The sequence below is a fragment of the Capricornis sumatraensis genome, chromosome 6 (assembly GCF_032405125.1).
Source record: "Capricornis sumatraensis isolate serow.1 chromosome 6, serow.2, whole genome shotgun sequence".
Taxonomy (NCBI): Eukaryota; Metazoa; Chordata; class Mammalia; order Artiodactyla; family Bovidae; genus Capricornis; species Capricornis sumatraensis.
In genome coordinates, this window is record NC_091074.1 from 8,580,764 (window position 1) to 8,591,300 (window position 10,537).

The window sequence follows — 10,537 nt, forward strand, 5'->3', positions numbered from 1 at the left end:
TTTTATTTTGGTAATAACTAACCCACTCCAGTGTTCTTGCCTGGAGAATCCCAGGGACCAGGGAGCCTGGTAGGCTGCCCTCTATGGGGTCGCATAGACTTGGACACGACTGAAGTGACTTAGCAGCAGCAGCAGCACCACGTTATAGACAGATAAATTGAGTTTAAGATAAATATTGAAAATTTATAACAAATATATAAGAAATCAACTTCTGAAATACAAGTCAGTTTTTCAATGAACTAAGGTATTTGCATGGCCATTGTCTCAGTGCCATCACGACATCCTTGTTCCTTAGACTGTATATCATGGGGTTAAACACAGGCGTCACAATCGTGTAGAAGAGAGAAAATACTTTGTCAGTTCCTGCTGAGCTTTGGGTCTTGGGTCTTAAATATATAACAAGGCCTGATCTGAAGAACAATGCCACAACCATAATATGAGAGGAGCAGGTGGAAAAGGCTTTGCCCCGACCTGTGGCTGACGGCAATTTAAAGAATGTGGAGATGATTTTGCCATAAGAGACACGTATCAACAGAAATGGAACCAAAACAAACAGCACAGCAACTGTGAAGACCAACATTTCATTCAGAAAAGCGTCCCCAAAGGCCAGCTTGAGTATGGGAGGAATGTCACAGAAGAAGTGGTTGATGAGGTTAGAACCACAAAAGGGCAGAGAGAAAATCTGGCCTGTCTGGCCTGTTTGGACTGGGATTCCACTGATCCAGGAGCCAGCCACTAGCTGGAAACACACCTTGTAGTTCACGACTAGAGGATAGTGCAGAGGGCTACAAATGGCCGTGTAGCAATCATAGGCCATCAAGGCCAGAAGGAAGCACTCAGTGGCCCCAAGTATAAGAATGAAGCACATTTGTGTGGCACAAGCAACTAAAGAAATTGTTCTTCTTTGTGTCCAAAGACTCGTGAGCATTCTGGGGAGTGTAACAGACACATAGCAGATTTCCAAAAGGGAAAAACTGCCAAGGAAAAAATACATGGAGGTCTGTAGACCAGGATCTAGTTTGTTATCAGAGATATGATGCCATTGCCCATCAAGATAGTTATATAGATGAATGAGAACAGTCCAAATAAAAACCCCTGGAGATGAGGAACATCAGCAAAGTCCAGGAGAACAAACTCCATCAGTTTAGTGAGATTACCTTCTGGTGCTTTTTCCTGGTGCTCCATGTGTGAAAAAGGGTAAATGTATTATCTGCTTTTTATTTTTACCATCAGGGGTCAGTGTCTGTTTTATAAATTGTATCAGGATACCAAGATTGATTTCCATGATTAATGCAATTGTTTCTAATTTAAGAATTTTATTATGTATGCATTTCCCATTTCTCAGTTTATAATCCATGTGTTATCACCATACACTCTTCCTTGAAATATCTTTTAGGGCATTCTTTCCGAATACAGTCCAATGTCAAAAAAGTTTTCAGTCATGTCTGACTCTTGGATCCCATGGACTATAGCCTTCCAGGCTCCTCTGTCCATGGGATTTCATAGGCAAGAATACTGGAGTGGGTTGTCATTCCCTTCTCCAGGGGATCTTCCCTACCCAGGGATCAAACCCGATCTCCTGCACTGCAGGTAGATTCTTTACTACCTGAGCCACCAGGGAAGCCCCAGATGCCCTGATTGGCACAGGCTTTGGACAAATTGATAGTTATTGAAGATAGAATTACAACTTTGCCATATGATCTCAGTTTTAAATACTTACATCATTTTGTGGCCATGTTTCACGGTTTATGGGATCTTAGCACCCCAACCAGACATTGAACCTCAGGCTGATGACAGTGAAAGTACAAAGTCCTAACCATTGGACTGCTAGGGATTTCCCTTAAATATTTACATTTTCTGACAATTTTATTGTATTTCTCTATGACTTTACATACTTCAGTAGAACTATTAATATAACAGAAATTATCTTCCTTATATATTTTCAGCTACGTATTTCAACTCTTCATTTCCCTTCCCTCACTTGATGATCTTGATCATACATGTTCTTATATACAATTCACATTATTAGGCAGTTTACAAAAAAAATTAGAGAATATTTTATTTTATTGTACATAGAGGAATAAAATACATATATTTCAGTAAGATACTATGTGGGGGCTATCAGAGGGTTTCATTCTGGAAAAGTTGTGCGGGAATAGATACAGATAGAAGCAATTAAGAGGGTCACTCTGGGAAAACAGGGGTCAGCTGGACTGTGTTCACTAGCTGTGTGAGATACTTCCTGTCATGCTTTACCCTGTGCTCTGTATGCATTTCTGATGTCTTTGTTGTTCCTCGAAAAATAATAATAATTCAGATAACAGTTTCTAAACTCACTTTTCTTGAGCTAGGATATTGAGATTTAGCAATGATGGATACATTGATCATTTGCACATTGGTTTTGTGACTGCAAATCAGTGTGTTTTTTCATATTTTCTTTTTTATTATTTTTTTTTTACTTTACAATAGTGTATTGGTTTTGCCATACATCAGCATGAATCTGCCACAGGTGTACATGTGTTCCCAATCCTGAACCCCCCTCACACCTCCCTCCCCATACTATCTCTCTGAGTGCGTATTTTTTAAATCATACTTAAGTTTGAATTCTAACTCCATTACTTATCATGTTATATTAAGTAATTGTTTAAATTTTCTGTTTGCTTTCTTATTTGAGATAATTAAATATTAATTGTTGATAAAATTACCTATCAGTTTTAATATGTTTATGTATAAATTATGGTCCTATAATTATAATTATTAATACGGTATAATGTTCTTAAATCTTCAGTTGCCAAGGTTGTAACACACTCCGTAGAAAAACTCTTTTTGGTAGAGTTAGTGAGTTACTCACTGATGATAATTTTTTTCCATTTTTTTCCTTTCATCAGAGCCAGGAGTAGAATACGGTCTTACCTAAATAAGGAATGAGACTCCTCTGGTACAGAATCTCAGAGCACACACTCAGCTTCAGGGCTGACTCTGCATTGCACCATTGTTAAAGTGACTGCCTCCTTAAATATTACACTCCAGGCATCACTTGACTCAACATGAGTCCCAGCCTTGCTTCTCATTTCCCCACCCTTTATGTTTCAAGGTTTTCCATGCAAGCATAGTATAAACATAGTGTCATGGATGAAAAATACAATCCTGACAAGATGGTCTGCAATCGAATCGTGGCTTCACTTGCCAGCTGTGTGACAACGCAAAGCGCTTAATCTCCAGTGCCATAGATCCCTGGGCTGCAAAACTGACTAACACTTGTACCAACAGTTAGGATTGCTATATGAATTCATTCATTTGATACATGTAAAGAAACTTTAAGTTGTTTTGGCATTCATAGAAAATCTATTTGAAAGCTAGCTATTATTGTTTTTATTAACAGCTAAATTTTATTCTTCTAAATTTCACTCTTTGCTTTAAACAGTATGAAAAACTGCTCTCTAATTTACTTTGCTTGGTATCACATGGTTAATGTGGGAATTAAATAAGATATTAAAACAATCATCACGTTGTTATAAAAATCCCAGACTCTTAGATGTGAATTCTCTATGAATTTTCTGCCAATAATTTAATAATATTATCACCTCCACTCTGTAGAACTAAAAGGGAGAGCACCCATGACTTTGTAGCACACAGTGTTGCAATTTGGCTCATTCCTTTCATATACCATTTTTCTTTGCCACTGATATTACATGATCTAGGATCTAAGGACTGGGATCTAGGAAAATAGTCCTAGTTTTCCTACTTGAAAGCAATATAGATCTTAGAAAATGCTTGTTTACTTAATATAGTGTTAATTATTTGATTCTGAAATTGAGTAAAGGAACAGACACTTTTAATTTAAAATTGTCAGTCTTAAAAGAGAGAAAAAGATGAATATACAAAAGAATAGAACTGTAATCCTTATCATTTTTATGAATAAAATCATTTAGTATTTCACTCATTACCTTAATAAAATTATTTTCAGTGCTATATAAAGTATAATTTCTAACTGTACAGATATGACATTTTGGTGATGAAATCTTGTATAACATGAAATAGGTAAGATTTGAGTTTGAATTTCTCAAGAGTAAAACAAGGTGTACTTCAAGTATATTTGTATATTTGATAAAAATTGGTAATTCAATCCCTGAAAATAATTTAAAAACATTGTTGAAGCTAAAGCTATCTTTATTATTTTATAAATCCTGAATTCTATAATTTTTTTCAAAATAATTGTTCTTTGAATTCCCCAATGGTTAAAATTTTATTTTATGTATTACTTTACTTTAAATCTCTTATTATAATATCAAACTGAATAGACATATGTAACCTTTTTTGTTACAATATGTGGGCTTAAATGAAGTTTTCTTTAATATTATCTATACCTAGATTTGAGCTATTATATTTTTGGCATTTCAAAGTGACTTAATGCCATTATTTATTATAATTATTTGATTGTAAATTTTATTTAATAGAATAATGAATATATAGAAGTTGCTTTAATGAACAAAAATTTTGCTACCATGTGTAAAATTAATAAATTACACATTAAAAACCTGTGTACATGATTAATTTTAAATTTAAAATAATTAAGCCTTACTATCATTTTCATGTTTACCTTTCTTACTTAAAATGTTGCTAATTTTTCTCACTAGAGAGACTCTGAATATTTACTGTAAGTGAAATTACTTGTTTCATCAAAATAATTCAATTGGCCTTTAAATATTCTATTATTTCTAAACATGAAGGGCTCTTAATTAAAAGTAGTTATCTCTACCCAAGGGATCTCTGCCACCTGGCACATTTAAATTTCTAATTAAAATCATCACTTTCTGAGTTTTCTGATTTGTTGTATTTTTTTTTAATTTTTCCCAGATAGCTCTCACTCTACTCAGATTTTTTTTTTCTTCAGCCTCTCCAAGGAAGAGGACACAGAGCATTTTATTTCTTAGATGTGAACAGGGTACTGATATTATTTGTGGGCTCCCCAGATGGTACAGTTGGTAAAGAAATGGCCTGCCAGTGCAAGAGATGCAAGAGGCCAATGCAGGAGATGCAAGAGACACAGATTTGAAACCTGGGTTGTGAAATTCACATGGAGTAGGAAATGGCAAACCACTCTAGAATCCTTGCCAGGAGAATTCCATAGACAGAGGAGCCTGGAGGGCTACAGAGTCGGACATGACTGAACACAGGCACACACACACACACACACACACACACACACACACACATACAATATTATTTGGGTTGATCAAATAGACACACATTAAATTCTTACCTTAACTGTTATGAATGCATTATGCAGAGCCTCTGTATGATATGTTCCTTGATTCTTAGTTAGAGGACAGATCTGTGTAATAGTTATAATACATATTCTGATGGCAAATATGTGCAAATTAATGTGTTAGCAATTTCTTAAGCAACCTGAAATTTAGCTGATGAGCATTCATCAAAATTAACATCAAAATTAAACATACATCAAATTTAAAAATTTAACCCAAGGTTAATCATAGTAGGAGAAAATTTTTCCTCTCTTTTGCAGCCTGCCACCAATTTTCCCCAAATTTATTTTACATGCTCAAGATGTGAATACTTTCAGACTCTAATTACAATAAAATGAGAATCTGGAATAAGTCCAGCTAAGATCATGGGAAAGATGCTAAGCAAAAAGTTTGTGAGTTATAGGTTTCAAATGTGGAGAAATTTCTGCAACATAAAGATTGTTTAAAAATTTTGGCTTAGAGCCAGTTTCTCATGACCCCCGAAATTGGATGTTGTTTCCTGCTGCTGCTGCTGCTAAGCCACTTCAGTCGTGTCCGACGCTGTGCGACCCCATAGACGGCAGCCCACCAGGTTCCTCCGTCCACAGGATTCTCCAGGCAAGAATATTGGAGTAGGTTGCCGTTTCCTCCTCCATATTGGTTCCAATTATTTAGTAAATAGAGATTTCTTAAGGTTTATTATTATGAAGAGAAAATATCTACAAGAAGGAACACATATAGTAATGTGACAGTGTGAATGATTTGGAACGTTATTTTAAAAGTATCAGGAGCCTCACGGCAAAGATCACGGAAGGCCCGTGAGTAGCGGGTGGTGGGACAGGCCTCTCACGGCGACCGGATGTGATAAGGACAGAAGGGGAGTGAGAGGCCAGCCAGGCTGAGCTCCTGCAGGAGCTCATCCAAGGAATAGCTAGTGCTGGGAAGGAGTTACAAGACCTCGTGACTCGCAGAGTCAGTATTATGCATGGGCTTCTCGGGTGGCTCAGTGGTAAAGAATCTGCCTACTAAGGCAGGAGAGGCCAGGGAAGCCTGGCGGGCTATCGTCCATGGCTCTGACAGAGTCCGACACAGCTGAGTGACTGAGCACAGCTCAGCGCAGTATCATGCGTAAATAAAGAAGCCTTCTGCTGGAATAGAATAGAAATTCCAGAAAAGGCTCAAATATACATGAAAATTTGTAATAGCCTACTAAATTGGAAAAGCGTGGGCATTTAAAAATAACTGTTATTCTCTCTGGGTCATCCCAGTGCACCAGCCCCAAGCATCCTGTATCCTGCATCCAATCTAGAGAGATGGTATGGGGAGGGAGGTGGGGGGTCGTTCAGGATTGGGAACGCATGTACACCCGTGGCGGATTCATGTTGATGTATGGCAAAATCAATACAGTACTGTAAAGTAAAATAAGTAAAATTTTAAAAAATAAAGAAATTAAAAAATAATAAAAATAAAAATAACTGTTATTCGGACAACTGGGCAGGCTTAGAGGGGAAAAAAACAAACTATGTGTATTTTTGATAACTATCCCACAGCAGGATAAACTCCAAATGATACACAATTTTGTATATTTTAGAGTGAAATGATGAAAGTATTCTAAGAAATGTGTTTTATAATTTTGAAGTAAAGAAAGTTTAACTCATTAAAATTTAGAATGCAGGACACACACACACACACTGTGTAAAAATAAATGATTCTAGATGATAAAAAGTTGCAAGCCCCATAAGTATCAAATATAATTAATATAAGGGGGAAATTGTTACAACTCATTTCAAATAAAGTAATCTTGGCTCGATTTTTAATACAGAGGAAAAGTCCAAAGTATAAATTTTAAAAATGGGTAAAACAGATGAATTAACAATTCACAGAAGAAAATTATTCTTTCAACATACAGACAACAGCTTCATCTGTTAAAAAAAAAAAGTAAATTGTAATCTGAACAATGATACAGTAGTAAAAACTCTGAGACATTTTCCTATGCGTTGTGTATGTGTGGAGAGGAATATCCAATTGACCAATATTACAATTGTGATCATCCTCTGAATTGATCAGTAAGCATGCACAACACACTAAGATATGCAGTAACATGATACTGCAACAAAGTGGCTTGAAAAAGTGTGAATATTTTATGACTTAATGAACCTTGTTTTCAATATTGTCATCTATTTTTTTCTCCCACAGTTATATGATACCTTTAAAATATGTTCTATAATTTATCAAAAATGTCTAGTGCTTGAAACTAGACTGGCTTGTTGTGACCCAGTGCCTCTTAAACACAAATGAAAGTTATTTTTTTGTTGTTGTTGTTTTAGAGGTTGGAAAATTAAACTTGGCTTTAAGTATGTCCTTTTATAAAGATGTTAATTTATTTTTTGAAGCAATTCAGTGGCATCAGCAGTCTTGAATCATATTTTTGTTGCTTGATTACTACTTTTTTATAATAAAAGGTAATTCATTTTTCTGAATAAGTTTCAGGAAAAAATAGAAGCATAGCCAAAAATAAGAAAGCATAATAACTTTTTTCCATGATAGAATATGCTCATTAAATAAAATTTAAGAAATAGGGGGAATTATGTATATACATATGATAAATGGTGTTCTAAATATGGCTTTTTAGCTTAACAAAAAGGATATGTACATATGATTATGATTTGGTTTGCTTAAAAATATGCTTAATCCATGCTGTACATAATTGCTTTTTATTCATTTCTATAACTCCTTGATTTTCCTCTGTGTGAAATTATCACAATTACATATAATTCTAGTTTGATAAAGATTTGACATTATGAATGATGTAAAATGAGCATTCTCAGATGCATCCCTTGGCACACATGTGTACACATTTCTCCTGGTACATGGTTAAGGGTAAGATTTTCTTCATGAAGGCAGGCTGTGTGCTAATATGGTGTACAATTCACATATCAGCACCAGGAAAGAGCTTTCATTACTCCACATCTTATACGTATGTGATAGGGTGAGTCTTTTTATTTATTTCATCCTTGTAATGAATGTGTCACAGATTTCACTTGGTTTTAATTTGCATTTACTGGTTGCTAATGAGTTATTAGCATATTCAAAAGCAGAGACATTACTTTGCCGACTAAGGTCCGTCTAGTCAAGGCTATGGTTTTTCCTGTGGTCATGTATGGATGTGAGAGCTGGACTGTGAAGAAGGCTGAGTGCCAAAGAATTGATGCTTTTGAACTGTGTTGTTGGAGAAGACTGTTGAGAGTCCCTTGGACTGCAAGGAGATGCAACCAGTCCATTCTGAAGGAGATCAGCCCTGAGATTTCTTTGGAAGGAATGATGCTAAAGCTGAAACTCCAGTATTTTGGCCACCTCATGTGAAGAGTTGACTCATTGGAAAAGACTCTGATGCTGGGAGGGATTGGGGGCAGGAGGAGAAGGGGACGACCCAGGATGTGATGGCTGGATGGCATCACTGACTCAATGCACGTGAGTCTGAGTGAACTCTGGGAATTGGTGATGGACAGGGAGGCCTGGCGTGCTGCAATTCATGGGGTCGCAAAGAATCGGACACAACTGAGCGACTGAACTGAACTGAATGAGTTATTTTCTTCTTTTTTCTTGGCATTTAGATTATCCTGTCTTGTGAAATGCAGCTTTAAGTCTATTGTCAATTTTTCTCCTGAATTTTTGATGCTTTTGATTTAGAGCACTCCTTTAACTATAGCATATTTAAAATTTTTATATTGAAAATTTTCACTCTGCATAGCAGTATTTCTTAGTCCAGGAAGTTCAACTGATTAATGTTTACATTATGACTAATAATTTTATCAAAAATACTCTTCTCACATGAAGAAAACATCATTAAGTTAATAAACATTATCCTGGTAAAGACTCATTGTTATGCATTTTTACTTAAGTTTACAAATTTTCTGAGATTACATTTTAAAATAAATTTTGTGAAGTGAGGGTCAACTCTCTTTTTTCTGCATCTTTATATATATTTAAATTAATATAATTTATTAAAAGACCATCTTTTCTACATTTTCTGTAGTATGAACTTTTGCTTATTCAAGTATGCCCATGTTCTATAGTTATTCAACAAGTATTTTCTAAAACTTTCCATATGCAGTAATCTTTGCTAGCTGAAATCTTTTGGTTTTAAGTAAGTTATAAAAATACAGAGGGAGACAAATTAGAATATACATTATGAATTTTGAATAAAAATATTGGGAGGCCAATTGATAGACAAAATATACTATATTGTTTTAGTACTTTGGCCACCTGATACAGAGAGCCAACTCAATGTAAAAGACCCTGATGCTAGTAAAGAGGAAGGCAGAAAGGAGGAGACAGCAGAGGATGAGACGGTTGGATATTAATAGTGTCACTGACTCAATGGACATGAATCTGAGCAAATTCCGAGAGACAGTGGAGGACTGAGGAGCCTGGCATGCTACGGTCCATGAAGATACAGAGTCGGACATGACTTACCAACTGAACAAGAACAAATCAAATAAGCAGTGAATTTTTGCTGACAGAGACTACTCCATTAAATATGAGACCAGCGAAAAAATTAATTTCTTATAAATACAAACACTAGGGAGATAATCCTGATATCAGAAAGTCAAGCATAAAATGGCAGGATCATGAGGATAATCAACATATTAATGTAGGAAGCAAAATTCCAAAAAAGTCTGATTAAGACACTGTAGAACTAAGTGGGGAAAAGATCACTGCTCAAAGCAGTGGATAAGATGTTAAACATTAAGGCAGTCATTTTCTCAAAGCTGTCATGCCATCCTTATTCCTCAGAGTATATATCATGGGATTAAACATCAGGGTAGCACAGTATAGAAAGGAGAAAAAAAATCTTTCCTGTAAAAATGTTGGAATCGTGTCATAAATACGTAATGGTTCTGGGTCCACAAAATAAAGGCTCAACTATGGTGCTTCTCAGGTGGCTCTAATGGTAAAGAACCTACCTGCCAATGCAGGAGACATAAGAGACACAGGTTTGATCCCTGTGTAGGGAAGATCCCCTGGAGAAAGGCACAGCAGCCCATGCCAGTGTTCTTGCCTGGAGAATCTCATGGACACAAGAGCCGGCTGGGCTATGGTCCACAGGGTAGCAGAGAGGCGGACACAACCAAAGCAACTTAAGGCACACGTGTGGTGTGAGGTGAGCAGGTGGAGAAAACTTTGGCTCATTCCGTTGCCGATGGCAACATAGGATGGAGAAGTGATTTTACTGTAGAAGCCAAGTGTCAACTGAAAAGGGATCATAACAAACGATTCACTAATAGTAC

General features: G+C 36.1%; 1 pseudogene; it reads right to left on the reverse strand.

Annotated features, from left to right (window-relative positions):
• Positions 1-223: 223 nt before the first annotated feature.
• Positions 224-1,185, reverse strand: LOC138081227 (olfactory receptor 10AG1-like; annotated as a pseudogene).
• Positions 1,186-10,537: the final 9,352 nt, after the last annotated feature.